The sequence below is a fragment of the Xenopus tropicalis genome, chromosome 1, assembly GCF_000004195.4.
Source record: "Xenopus tropicalis strain Nigerian chromosome 1, UCB_Xtro_10.0, whole genome shotgun sequence".
In the NCBI taxonomy this organism is placed as follows: Eukaryota; Metazoa; Chordata; class Amphibia; order Anura; family Pipidae; genus Xenopus; species Xenopus tropicalis.
Window position 1 is genome coordinate 212650817 of NC_030677.2, and position 15377 is coordinate 212666193.

The following is a 15377-nucleotide window of genomic DNA, read 5'->3' on the forward strand; positions in this document are numbered from 1 at the left end:
ATAAAAATGCATCATTAGGGGCTTAACGGCTCATCGTTAGCCGACATTGCGCTGCGTCTCTGCCCCGGCGCTCGGGCCCCTCCTCCCCCCGTCAGGTTCCCATTATGGAGACATTTGTTTAATCTCTGCCCCAATCGTAACGATTTCTCAATGAGTCAAAGATGTTGGAGGGAAGGATCCAAGGGGGCCGGGGGCCAAATCTTTCATCACTAGGGATTCCGCTGAAGTGTCTGCTGCTCTTCCCTGTGCCAAGTCCCTTGTAATAAACCCCCCCCCGCGCCAAATAGGAGGGTCCCTGGCGTCCCGGGCGCAACGATTCCCAATCAGTTCCATTCTGATCAAATCCGGCTGTTCCCTCTGCTGGGGTGACTGGTTTTTGGGGTATAAAATAGATTTTATTATGTTTTATTGGGCCAACGATGGATTTCGTGCTGTGCAGGTAGAACATTAAAAAGTAATTAATCCCGACTGAATGGCACAAAGGGAATTTGGCACCATCTCTCCCTACTATACCTGCTATCCCACAGCCCCAGTCCCTTCCCAGAGGCTATTATCCCCCCACTGCTACTATAGGCACCATCTCTCCCTACTATACCTGCTATCCCACAGCCCCAGTCCCTTCCCAGAGGCTATTATCCCCCCACTGCTACTATAGGCACCATCTCTCCCTACTATACCTACTATCCCACAGCCCCAGTCCCTTCCCAGAGGCTATTATCCCCCCACTGCTACTATAGGCACCATCTCTCTCTACTATACCTGCTATCCCACAGCCCCAGTCCCTTCCAAGAGGCTATTATCCCCCCACTGCTACTATAGGCACCATCTCTCCCTACTATACCTGCTATCCCACAGCCCCAGTCCCTTCCAAGAGGCTATTATCCCCCCACTGCTACTATAGGCACCATCTCTCCCTACTATACCTGCTATCCCACAGCCCCAGTCCCTTCCCAGAGGCTATTATCCCCCCCACTGCTACTATAGGCACCATCTCTCCCTACTATACCTGCTATCCCACAGCCCCAGTCCCTTCCCAGAGGCTATTATCCCCCACTGCTACTATAGGCACCATCTCTCCCTACTATACCTGCTATCCCACAGCCCCAGTCCCTTCCCAGAGGCTATTATCCCCCCACTGCTACTATAGGCACCATCTCTCCCTACTATACCTGCTATCCCCCAGCCCCAGTCCCTTCCCAGAGGCTATTATCCCCCACTGCTACTATAGGCACCATCTCTCCCTACTATACCTGCTATCCCACCAGCCCCAGTCCCTTCCCAGAGGCTATTATCCCCCACTGCTACTATAGGCACCATCTCTCCCTACTATACCTGCTATCCCACAGCCCCAGTCCCTTCCCAGAGGCTATTATCCCCCCACTGCTACTATAGGCACCATCTCTCCCTACTATACCTGCTATCCCACAGCCCCAGTCCCTTCCCAGAGGCTATTATCCCCCCACTGCTACTATAGGCACCCAATCTCTCCCTACTATGACCTGCGTATCCACAGCCCCAGTCCCCTTCCCAGAGGCTATTATCCCCCCACTGCTACTTATAGGCACCATCTCTCCCTACTATACCTGCTATCCCACAGCCCCAGTCCCTTCCCAGAGGCTATTATCCCCCCACTGCTACAATAGGCACCATCTCTCCCTACTATACCTGCTATCCCACAGCCCCAGTCCCTTCCCAGAGGCTATTATCCCCCCACTGCTACTATAGGCACCATCTCTCCCTACTATACCTGCTATCCCACAGCCCCAGTCCCTTCCCAGAGGCTATTATCCCCCCACTGCTACTTATAGGCACCATCTCTCCCTACTATACCTGCTATCCCACAGCCCTCAGTCCCTTCCCAGAGGCTATTATCCCCCCCACTGCTACTATAGGCACCATCTCTCCCTACTATACCTGCTATCCCCCAGCCCCAGTCCCTTCCCAGAGGCTATTTATCCCCCACTGCTACTATAGGCACCATCTCTCCCTACTATAACCTGCTATCCCACAGCCCCAGTCCCTTCCCAGAGGCTATTATCCCCCCACTGCTACTATAGGCACCATCTCTCCCTACTATACCTGCTATCCCACAGCCCCAGTCCCTTCCCAGAGGCTATTATCCCCCCACTTGCTACTATAGGCACCATCTCTCCCTACTATACCTGCTATCCCACAGCCCCAGTCCCTTCCCAGAGGCTATTATCCCCCCACTGCTACTATAGGCACCACTCTCCCTACTATACCTGCTATCCCACAGCCCCAGTCCCTTCCCAGAGGCTATTATCCCCCCCACTGCTACTATAGGCACCATCTCTCCCTACTATACCTGCTATCCCACAGCCCCAGTCCCTTCCCAGAGGCTATTATCCCCCCACTGCTACTATAGGCACCATCTCTCCCTACTATACCTGCTATCCCACAGCCCCAGTCCCTTCCCAGAGGCTATTATCCCCCCACTGCTACTATAGGCACCATCTCTCCCTACTATACCTGCTATCCCACAGCCCCAGTCCCTTCCCAGAGGCTATTATCCCCCCACTGCTACTATAGGCACCATCTCTCCCTACTATACCTGCTATCCCCACAGCCCCAGTCCCTTCCCAGAGGCTATTACCCCCCCACTGTTACTATAGGCACCATCTCTCCCTACTATACCTGCTATCCCACAGCCCCAGTCCCTTCCCAGAGGCTATTATCCCCCCACTGCTACTATAGGCACCATCTCTCCCTACTATACCTGCTATCCCACAGCCCCAGTCCCTTCCCAGAGGCTATTATCCCCCCACTGCTACTATAGCACCATCTCTCCCTACTATACCTGCTATCCCACAGCCCCAGTCCCTTCCCAGAGGCTATTATCCCCCCACTGCTACTATAGGCACCATCTCTCCCTACTATACCTGCTATCCCACAGCCCAGTCCCTTCCCAGAGGCTATTATCCCCCACTGCTACTATAGGCACCATCTCTCCCTACTATACCTGCTATCCCACAGCCCCAGTCCCTTCCAGAGGCTATTATCCCCCCACTGCTACTATAGGCACCATCTCTCCTACTATACCTGCTATCCCACAGCCCCAGTCCCTTCCCAGAGGCTATTATCCCACTGCTACTATAGGCACCATCTCTCCCTACTATACCTGCTATCCCACAGCCCCAGTCCCTTCCCAGAGGCTATTATCCCACTGCTACTATAGGCACCATCTCTCCCTACTATACCTGCTATCCCACAGCCCCAGTCCCTTCCCAGAGGCTATTATCCCCCACTGCTACTATAGGCACCATCTCTCCCTACTATACCTGCTATCCCACAGCCCCAGTCCCTTCCCAGAGGCTAATATCCCCCCACTGCTACTATAGGCACCATCTCTCCCTACTATACCTGATATCCCACAGCCCCAGTCCCTTCCCAGAGGCTAATATCCCCCCACTGCTACTATAGGCACCATCTCTCCCTACTATACCTGATATCCCACAGCCCCAGTCCCTTCCCAGAGGCTACTACACCTACTAGCACTGGGCATGTTTCTAGAGAAGAATGACTTATTAGAATCCCTGTAACTGACCCATAACCACCTCCCAGCAGGAATACACATTTAAGTACAATAAACTGGAAGGATCCCAGATTAAGCCCAGCGCTTACAGTTAGGCTCCTGCAGGATATAAATGGAATGGATATTAAGGGAAAAGACCAGAGTGTGGGTGGGAGTTTTAACAGCTGTGTTATTTTTGTACAGATCATTTTTAAAAATGCTATATGGGTTACAGAGAAAAATGTATGAAATGTTCCCTCCTCTCAGTCACGCTCACAATGACTTTTCTATTGTGCAAAGCCAGTAATTTGCCCCATTTGGCTCTCACATGCCCCCTTCAGGCATTGGCCTAAGCTTTAATATCCATCACTATATTTCTATTATTACTAAAGGGAGAATGTATAAAAGAGAAAGAACAGCGTGCGCCCCGCTTGCACTGAACCCCCATTCACACTGAAATATTAATCTGGGAAATGATGGGATACTATTGGTTGGCCTCTGACAGCAAAACCATTCACGGTGATTATCCAGCGGGCTTTTAGGGAATTTTTTTTAAAAAAAGATGCCAAAATCCAGATAGGAGGGTGGCAAATGTTTCTGCCCGTATTCATTCATATTTCATGTGCCAATTCCATGTATAATACCCCAGAACCCACAGCAGATAAATACAGTGCCAATTCCATGTATAATACCCCAGAACCCACAGCAGATAAATACAGTGCCAATTCCATGTATAATACCCCAGAACCCACAGCAGATAAATACAGTGCCAATTCCATGTATAATACCCCAGAACCCACAGCAGATAAATACAGTGCCAATTCCATGTATAATACCCCAGAACCCACAGCAGGATAAATACAGTGCCAATTCCATGTATAATACCCCAGAACCCACAGCAGATAAATACAGTGCCAATTCCATGTATAATACCCCAGAACCCACAGCAGATAAATACAGTGCCAATTCCATGTATAATACCCCAGAACCCACAGCAGGATAAATACAGTGCCAATTCCATGTATAATACCCCAGAACCCACAGCGGGATAAATACAGCCAAATTCCATGTATAATACCCCAGAACCCACAGCAGATAAATACAGTGCCAATTCCATGTATAATACCCCAGAACCCACAGCAGGATAATACAGTGCCAATTTCCATGTATAATACCCCAGAACCCACAGCAGATAAATACAGTGCCAATTCCATGTATAATACCCCAGAACCCACAGCAGATAAATACAGCGCCAATTCCATGTATAATACCCAGAACCCACAGCGGGATAAATACAATGCCAATTCCATGTATAATACCCCAGAACCCACAGCAGGATAAATACAATGCCAATTCCATGTATAATACCCCAGAACCCACAGCAGGATAAATACAATGCCAATTCCATGTATAATACCCCAGGAACCCACAGCAGGGGAATAAATACAGATGCCAATTCCATGTATAATACCCAGAACCCACAGCAGGATAAATACAATGCCAATTCCATGTATAATACCCCAGAACCCACAGCAGGATAAATACAGTGCCAATTCCATGTATAATACCCCAGAACCCCACAGCGGGATAAATACAGTGCCAATTCCATGTATAATACCCCAGAACCCACAGCGGGATAATACAATGCCAATTCCATGTATAATACCCCAGAACCCACAGCAGGATAAATACAATGCCAATTCATGTATAATACCCCAGAACCCACAGCAGAATAAATACAGGGCCAATTCCATGTATAATACCCCAGAACCCACAGCAGGATAAATACAGTGCCAATTCCATGTATAATACCCCAGAACTCATAGCAGGGTGACACAGTGCCAATTCCATGTATAATACCCCAAACCATAGCAGGATAAATACAGTGCCAATTCCATGTATAATACCCCAGAACCCACAGCAGATAAATACAGTGCCAATTCCATGTATATATACCCCAGAACCCACAGCAGATAAATACAGTGCCAATTCCATGTATAATACCCCAGAACTCATAGCAGGATAATACAGTGCCAATTCCATGTATAATACCCCAGAACCCACAGCAGGATAAATACAATGCCAATTCCATGTATAATACCCCAGAACCCACAGCAGAATAAATACAGGGCCAATTCCATGTATAATACCCCAGAACCCACAGCGGGATAAATACAGTGCCAATTCCATGTATAATACCCCCAGAACCCACAGCAGGATAAATACAGCGCCAATTCCATGTATAATACCCCAGAACCCACAGCAGGATAAATACAGTGCCAATTCCATGTATAATACCCCAGAACCCACAGCAGGATAAATACAGTGCCAATTCCATGTATAATACCCCAGAACCCACAGCAGATAAATACAGTGCCAATTCCATGTATAATACCCCAGAACCCACAGCAGATAAATACAGTGCCAATTCCATGTATAATACCCCAGAACCCACAGCAGGATAAATACAATGCCAATTCCATGTAAATACAGGGCCAATTCCATGTATAATACCCCAGAACCCACAGCGGATAAATACAGTGCCAATTCCATGTATAATACCCCAGAACCCACAGCAGGATAAATACAGTGCCAATTCCATGTAAATACCCCAGAACCACAGCAGGATAAATACAGTCCAATTCATGTATAATACCCCAGAACCCACAGCAGATAAATATCAGTGCCAATTCCATGTATAATACCCCAGAACCCACAGCAGGATAAATACAGTGCCAATTCCATGTATAATACCCAGAACCCACAGCAGATAAATACAGTGCCAATTCCATGTATAATACCCCAGAACCCACAGCAGATAAATACAGTGCCAATTCCATGTATAATACCCAGAACCCGCAGAAAATACAGTGCCAATTTCCATGTATAATACCCAGACCCACAGCAGGATAAATCAGTGCCAATTCCATGTATAATACCCCAGACCCACAGCAGGATAATACAGTGCCAATTCCATGTATAATACCCCAGAACCCACAAGCAGATAAATACAGTGCCAATTCCATGTATAATACCCCAGAACCCACAGCGGGATAAATACAGTGCCAATTCCATGTATAATACCCCAGAACCCACAGCGGGACAAATACAGTGCCAATTCCATGTATAATACCCCAGAACCCACAGCAGATAAATACAGTGCCAATTCCATGTATAATACCCCAGAACACACAGCAGGATAAATACAGTGCCAATTCCATGGATAATACCCCAGAGCAGACGGGTGGATACAGGATATAGTTATGGGGAAGGAAGAAGAGTAACTAAGCTGATAAATTCAAGGACTTTGGGGATCAGGAAGGAGTTTTTCCCTCTCTGAGTCAGAAACAATAACTGATTTAAGGAGTAAATGCCGAGAGCAGGTAAATCACCCGTTGGGCCCCGATACTGATGGGTGTAAGGAAGTGACTCAGCTGGACCCTTCCCTCCACAGTGAGGGGTAAATGTAACTTCCAGCAGTGACGTCACAATGGCTGAGAGGGGGAACAGATGGGCAGCAGATGAGACCATAACCGCACAATGGGGGAGGCTGTACATCATGTCAGGCCCAAACGAAATGTCAGGCCAACGAGTCCAACAGTAAATCCAGGCAAGAGATCTGAAGGAAATATCTGAGCGCAGCCCAGTGTGGGATTGGGGTGTCGGGGGGCACCAGAAATTCTCTGCCCCCCAGGCCCACGCTCCAAACTAGTTCTCCCCCTCTATTTACTCTTTTTATTTATTATCCCGGTCTCTTCTCGAAATGTATCTTCTCACCTGTCCCTTCCCTCTCACCTGTCCCTTCCCTCTCCCCTGTCCCTTCCCTCTCCCCTGTCCTTCCCTCCCACCTGTCCCTTCCCTCTCACCTGTCCCTTCCCTCTCACCTGTCCTTCCCTCCCACCTGTCCTTCCCTCCCACCTGTCCCTTCCCTCTCCCCTGTCCTTCCCTCCCACCTGTCCTTCCCTCCCACCTGTCCTTCCTCCCACCTGTCCTTCCCTCCCACCTGTCCCTTCCCTCTCCCCTGTCCCTTCCCTCTCCCCTGTCCTTCCCTCCCACCTGTCCTTCCCTCCCACCTGTCCCTTCCCTCCCACCTGTCCCTTCCCTCTCACCTGTCCCTTCCCTCCACCTGTCCCTTCCCTCCCACCTGTCCCTTCCCTCTCACCTGTCCCTTCCCTCTCACCTGTCCCTTCCCTCCACCTGTCCTTCCCTCCCACCTGTCCCTTCCCTTCCCACCTGTCCCTTCCCTCCCACCTGTCCCTTCCCTCCACCTGTCCCTTCCCTTCCCTTCCCTCTCACCTGTCCTTCCCTCCCACCTGTCCCTTCCTCCCACCTGTCCCTTTCCCTCTCACCTGTCCCTTCCTCTCCCTTCCCCCTGCCCCCTGTCCCTTCCCTTCACCTGGTCCTTCCCTCCCACCTGTCCTTCCCTTCCCTGTCCAAACCTGTCCCTTCCCTCTCACCTGTCCCTTCCTCTCACCTGTCCCTTCCCTCCCACCTGTCCCTTCCCTCCACCTGTCCCTTCCCTCTCACTGTCCCTTCCCTCTCCCTGTCCCTTCCCTCTCACCTGTCCTTCCCTCCACCTGTCCTTCCCTCCACCTGTCCCTTCCCTCTCACCTGTCCCTTCCCTCTCACCTGTCCCTTCCCTCTCACCTGTCCCTTCCCTCCCACCTGTCCTTCCCTCCCACCTGTCCCTTCCCTCTACCTGTCCCTTCCCTCTCACCTGTCCCTTCCCTCTCCCCTGTCCCTTCCCTCTCACCTGTCCTTCCCTCCCACCTGTCCCTTCCCTCCCACCTGTCCCTTCCTCTCACCTGTCCCTTCCCTCTCACCTGTCCCTTCCCTCTCACCTGTCCCTTCCCTCCCACCTGTCCCTTCCCTCTCACCTGTCCCTTCCCCCCACCTGTCCCTTCCCTCTCACCTGTCCCTCCTCTCACCTGTCCCTTCCCTCTCACCTGTCCCTTCCTCCCACCTGTCCCTTCCCTCTCACACCTGTCCCTTCCCTCCCACCTGTCCCTTCCCTCTCACCTGTCCTCCCTCTCACCTGTCCCTTCCCTCCCACCTGTCCCTTCCCTCTCACCACCTGCCTTCCCTCTCACCTGTCCCTTCCCTCCCACCTGTCCCTTCCCTCTCACCTGTCCCTTCCCTCTCACCTGTCCCTTCCCTCCACCTGTCCCTTCCCTCTCACCTGTCCTTCCCTCTCACCTGTCCCTTCCCTCTCACCTGTCCCTTCCCTCCCACCTGTCCCTTCCCTCTCACCTGTCCCTTCCCTCTCACCTGTCCCTTCCCTCCCACCTGTCCTTCCCTCCCACCTGTCCCTTCCCTCCACCTGTCCCTTCCCTCCCACCTGTCCTTCCCTCCACCTGTCCCTTCCCTCCCACCTGTCCCTTCCTCTTGTCCCTTCCCTCCCACCTGTCCCTTCCCTCTCACCTGTCCCTTCCCTCACCTGTCCCTTCCCTCTCCCCTGTCCCTTCCCTCTCACCTGTCCCTTCCCTCTCACCTGTCCCTTCCCTCCCACCTGTCCCTTCCCTCCACCTGTCCCCCTCCCACCTGTCCCCTCCACCTGTCCCTTCCCTCTCACCTGTCCCTTCCCTCTCACCTGTCCCTTCCCTCCCACCTGTCCCTTCCCTCTCACCTGTCCCTTCCCTCCCCCCTGTCCCTTCCCTCCCACCTGTCCCTTCCCTCTCACCTGTCCCTTCCCTCTCACCTGTCCCTTCCCTCTCACCTGTCCTTCCCCTCCCACCTGTCCCTTCCCTCCCTGTCCTTCCCTCTCACCTGTCCCTTCCCACTGTCCCTTCCCTCTCACCTGTCCCTTCCCTCTCACCTGTCCCTTCCCTCTGTCCTTCCCTCTCACCTGTCCCTTCCCTCTCCCTGTCCCTTCCCCACCTGTCCCTTCCCTCTCACCTGTCCCTTCCCTCTCACCTGTCCCTTCCCTCTCCCACCTTGTCTTCCCTCTCACCTGTCCCTTCCCTCTCACCTGTCCCTTCCCTCCACCTGTCCCTTCCCTCTCACCTGTCCCTTCCCTCCCACCTGTCCCTTCCCTCCCACCTGTCCCTTCCCTCTCACCTGTCCCTTCCCTCTCACCTGTCCCTTCCCTCTCCCCTGTCCCTTCCCTCCCACCTGTCCCTTCCCTCTCACCTGTCCCTTCCCTCACCTGTCCTTCCCTCTCACCTGTCCCTTCCCTCTCCCCTGTCCCTTCCCTCCCACCTGTCCCTTCCCTCCCACCTGTCCCTTCCCTCTCACCTGTCCCTTCCCCCTTCTATCCCTCTCACCTGTCTGTTCCCTCCATGCCCCCCTTCCCCTCATACAGACATGGGCAGATTATGGGCAGATTATGGGCACACAATGCCAGTCTGAGGTTTGTGCCCATGTACCAGCTAAGGAATATGAGGGCATTTACAGAACTATGGGGGCCTAAGGTCCCCTGTGAAATTCCCATATTCCCAGAAGATAAAGCCCCCATACCCAGTAATAAATACCCAATTAAAATGCCCCCTTGGCGGGCCGATATCCGCACTGGGTGCCACAGAGTGTATGGGAAGTGTTAGTAATGTTACTGCTGCACTCAGTAGGCCAGTTACACTGCAGCCCCGGGGTTATGTAGGGACAGAGCGGCGGGTTGGGTGCCAGGGTGCCAGGGTGCCCCTCACTGGCTGCAGTGACATTTCTACCTGTCCCCTCCCCCCAGGAAACACTTTGCGCAGTTACTAAGTGGGAGCGCATCCCGCACATTCCCTGCGTCCCTGAGCGCCAATGAGAAGCCGAGGCCTCCGGGCAGCGGGGGGGGGGGGGTGGGGGAGCGGCTACTAAATGTCCTTTAAGGACTCAACGTGACTCGGAGCTTGTCCCGGGCTCCTTATTGGGCTCCTTACTTTTCTCTCCTTCTCTTCTTTAATAACGTTACGTAGTGTTTCATGGAATTGCCGGGTGTTGTCCTGCAGCGCCACCTGCTGGGGAAGTACGGGAACTGCTCAGCTCTGTCACAATTATCTGTATATTCCGCTTTATTACAGAGCATTATGGGATAATCATTCCCCCCATTCTCCCGGCTCAGATCATTTACTGTGAGTGGAACTAGAACTCTCTGTGCGCCTCCTGCAACCCTACAGGCCCAATCCCAGGAAGTCTTTACTTATGCACAAGAGTTCTCCAATCAGAAGCTTCTGTCATAGGAATAGAAGCTCCAGGGGAGGGGGTTGGGGGAAGTAAAGGTGTGTGTGTAAGGTACAGAGATGGGGGGCAATAGGGATGAGTGTAGGGAATAGAGACTCAGGGAGGGAGAAATTAGATAAAGCAGGTATGGCTGGAGGGAGTAGAGATAGATGATGGCAGTAGTGTTGGGTGAAGAGAGTAGGGATGGGTGAAGGGAGTAGGGATGGGTGGAGGGAAGGAGGGTGGAGGGAGTAGGGATGGGTGAAGGGATGGGTGAAGGGATGGGTGAAGGGAGTAGGGATGGGTGTAGGGATGGGTGAAGGGAGTAGGGATGGGTGTAGGGATGGGTGAAGGGAGTAGAGATGGGTGTAGGGATGGGTGAAGGGAGTAGGGATGGGTGTAGGGATGGGTGAAGGGAGTAGAGATGGGTAAAGGGAGTAGGGATGGGTGAAGGGAGTAGGGATGGGTGTAGGGAGTAGAGATGGGTGTAGGGATGGGTGAAGGGAGTAGAGATGGGTGTAGGGATGGGTGAAGGGAGTAGGGATGGGTGAAGGGAGTAGAGATGGGTGGAGGGGTGTAGGGATGGGTGAAGGGAGTAGAGATGGGTGTAGGGATGGGTGAAGGGAGTAGAGATGGGTGTAGGGATGGGTGAAGGGAGTAGAGATGGGTGAAGGGAGTAGGGATGGGTGGAGGGTGGAGGGAAGGAGGGTGGAGGGATGGGTGAAGGGATGGGTGAAGGGAGTAGAGATGGGTGTAGGGATGGGTGAAGGGAGTAGGGATGGGTGTAGGGATGGGTGAAGGGAGTAGAGATGGGTGTAGGGATGGGTGAAGGGAGTAGAGATGGGTGTAGGGATGGGTGAAGGGAGTAGGGATGGGTGTAGGGATGGGTGAAGGGAGTAGGGATGGGTGAAGGGAGTAGAGATGGGTGAAGGGAGTAGGGATGGGTGAAGGGAGTAGGGATGGGTGAAGGGAGTAGGGATGGGTGTAGGGAGTAGGGATGGGTGAAGGGAGTAGAGATGGGTGTAGGGATGGGTGAAGGGAGTAGAGATGGGTGTAGGGATGGGTGAAGGGAGTAGGGATGGGTGTAGGGATGGGTGAAGGGAGTAGGGATGGGTGAAGGGAGAGATGGGTGAGGATGGGTGAGGGTAGAGGATGGGTGAAGGGAGTAGGGATGGGTGAAGGGAGTAGGGATGGGTGAAGGGAGTAGAGATGGGTGTAGGGATGGGTGAAGGGAGTAGAGATGGGTGAAGGGAGTAGGGATGGGTGAAGGGAGTAGAGATGGGTGAAGGGAGTAGGGATGGGTGAAGGGAGTAGAGATGGGTGGAGGGTGTAGGGATGGGTGAAGGGAGTAGGGATGGGTGAAGGGAGTAGAGATGGGTGGAGGGTGTAGGGATGGGTGAAGGGAGTAGGGATGGGTGAAGGGAGTAGAGATGGGTGTAGGGATGGGTGGAGGGTGTAGGGATGGGTGAAGGGAGTAGGGATGGGTGTAGGGATGGGTGGAGGGTGTAGGGATGGGTGAAGGGAGTAGGGATGGGTGTAGGGATGGGTGGAGGGTGTAGGGATGGGTGAAGGGAGTAGGGATGGGTGTAGGGATGGGTGAAGGGAGTAGAGATGGGTGAAGGGAGTAGGGATGGGTGAAGGGAGTAGAGATGGGTGAAGGGAGTAGGGATGGGTGAAGGGAGTAGAGATGGGTGGAGGGTGTAGGGATGGGTGAAGGGAGTAGGGATGGGTGAAGGGAGTAAGAGATGGGTGTAGGGATGGGTGAAGGGAGTAGAGATGGGTGAAGGGAGTAGGGATGGGTGAAGGGAGTAGAGATGGGTGAAGGGAGTAGGGATGGGTGAAGGGAGTAGGGATGGGTGAAGGGAGTAGAGATGAGTGGAGGGTGTAGGGATGGGTGAAGGGAGTAGGGATGGGTGAAGGGAGTAGAGATGGGTGGAGGGTGTAGGGATGGGTGAAGGGAGTAGGGATGGGTGAAGGGAGTAGAGATGGGTGTAGGGATGGGTGAAGGGAGTAGAGATGGGTGTAGGGATGGGTGGAGGGTGTAGGGATGGGTGAAGGGAGTAGGGATGGGTGTAGGGATGGGTGGAGGGTGTAGGGATGGGTGAAGGGAGTAGGGATGGGTGAAGGGAGTAGAGATGGGTGTAGGGATGGGTGGAGGGTGTAGGGATGGGTGAAGGGTGTAGGGATGGGTGGAGGGAGTAGGGATGGGTGGAGGGAGTAGGGATGGGTGGAGGGAGTAGGGATGGGTGAAGGGAGTAGAGATGGGTGGAGGGTGTAGGGATGGGTGAAGGGAGTAGGGATGGGTGGAGGGATGGGTGCAGGGAGTAGAGATGGGTGGAGGGTGTAGGGATGGGTGAAGGGAGTAGGGATGGGTGTAGGGATGGGTGAAGGGAGTAGAGATGGGTGTAGGGATGGGTGAAGGGAGTAGGGATGGGTGAAGGGAGTAGAGATGGGTGGAGGGTGTAGGGATGGGTGAAGGGAGTAGAGATGGGTGTAGGGATGGGTGAAGGGAGTAGAGATGGGTGTAGGGATGGGTGAAGGGAGTAGAGATGGGTGTAGGGATGGGTGAAGGGAGTAGGGATGGGTGAAGGGAGTAGAGATGGGTGGAGGGTGTAGGGATGGGTGAAGGGAGTAGGGATGGGTGAAGGGAGTAGAGATGGGTGTAGGGATGGGTGAAGGGAGTAGGGATGGGTGAAGGGAGTAGAGATGGGTGAAGGGAGTAGGGATGGGTGAAGGGAGTAGAGATGGGTGGAGGGTGTAGGGATGGGTGAAGGGAGTAGGGATGGGTGAAGGGAGTAGAGATGGGTGGAGGGTGTAGGGATGGGTGAAGGGAGTAGAGATGGGTGGAGGGTGTAGGGATGGGTGAAGGGAGTAGGGATGGGTGTAGGGATGGGTGGAGGGAGTAGGGATGGGTGTAGGGATGGGTGGAGGGAGTAGGGATGGGTGTAGGGATGGGTGGAGGGAGTAGGGATGGGTGGAGGGTGTAGGGATGGGTGTAGGGATGGGTGGAGGGAGTAGGGATGGGTGGAGGGAGTAGGGATGGGTGGAGGGAGTAGGGATGGGTGTAGGGATGGGTGGAGGGAGTAGGGATGGGTGAAGGGAGTAGAGATGGGTGGAGGGTGTAGGGATGGGTGAAGGGAGTAGGGATGGGTGTAGGGATGGGTGGAGGGAGTAGGGATGGGTGTAGGGATGGGTGGAGGGAGTAGGGATGGGTGTAGGGATGGGTGGAGGGAGTAGGGATGGGTGGAGGGTGTAGGGATGGGTGAAGGGAGTAGGGATGGGTGGAGGGATGGGTGCAGGGAGTAGAGATGGGTGGAGGGTGTAGGGATGGGTGAAGGGAGTAGGGATGGGTGGAGGGATGGGTGAAGGGAGTAGAGATGGGTGGAGGGTGTAGGGATGGGTGAAGGGAGTAGGGATGGGTGGAGGGATGGGTGCAGGGAGTAGAGATGGGTGGAGGGTTTAGGGATGGGTGATGGGTGAAGGGAGTAGGGATGGGTGAAGGGAGTAGAGATGGGTGTAGGGATGGGTGAAGGGAGTAGAGATGGGTGTAGGGATGGGTGAAGGGAGTAGGGATGGGTGAAGGGAGTAGAGATGGGTGGAGGGTGTAGGGATGGGTGAAGGGAGTAGGGATGGGTGAAGGGAGTAGAGATGGGTGGAGGGTGTAGGGATGGGTGAAGGGAGTAGAGATGGGTGTAGGGATGGGTGAAGGGAGTAGGGATGGGTGAAGGGAGTAGAGATGGGTGAAGGGAGTAGGGATGGGTGAAGGGAGTAGAGATGGGTGGAGGGTGTAGGGATGGGTGAAGGGAGTAGGGATGGGTGAAGGGAGTAGAGATATGTGTAGGGATGGGTGAAGGGAGTAGAGATGGGTGGAGGGTGTAGGGATGGGTGAAGGGAGTAGGGATGGGTGTAGGGATGGGTGGAGGGAGTAGGGATGGGTGTAGGGATGGGTGGAGGGAGTAGGGATGGGTGTAGGGATGGGTGGAGGGAGTAGGGATGGGTGGAGGGTGTAGGGATGGGTGGAGGGATGGGTGCAGGGAGTAGAGATGGGTGGAGGGTGTAGGGATGGGTGAAGGGAGTAGGGATGGGTGGAGGGATGGGTGGAGGGAGTAGGGATGGGTGTAGGGGTGGGTGGAGGGAGTAGGGATGGGTGAAGGGAGTAGGGATGGGTGGAGGGATGGGTGCAGGGAGTAGAGATGGGTGGAGGGTGTAGGGATGGGTGAAGGGAGTAGGGATGGGTGGAGGGATGGGTGAAGGGAGTAGGGATGGGTGGAGGGTGTAGGGATGGGTGAAGGGAGTAGGGATGGGTGGAGGGATGGGTGAAGGGAGTAGAGATGGGTGGAGGGTGTAGGGATGGGTGAAGGGAGTAGGGATGGGTGGAGGGATGGGTGCAGGGAGTAGAGATGGGTGGAGGGTGTAGGGATGGGTGAAGGGAGTAGGGATGGGTGTAGGGATGGGTGAAGGGAGTAGGGATGGGTGAAGGGAGTAGAGATGGGTGTAGGGATGGGTGAAGGGAGTAGAGATGGGTGGAGGGTGTAGGGATGGGTGAAGGGAGTAGGGATGGGTGAAGGGAGTAGAGATGGGTGTAGGGATGGGTGAAGTGAGTAGAGATGGGTGTAGGGATGGGTGAAGGGAGTAGAGATGGGTGTAGGGATGGGTGAAGGGAGTAGAGATGGGTGGAGGGTGTAGGGATGGGTGAAGGGAG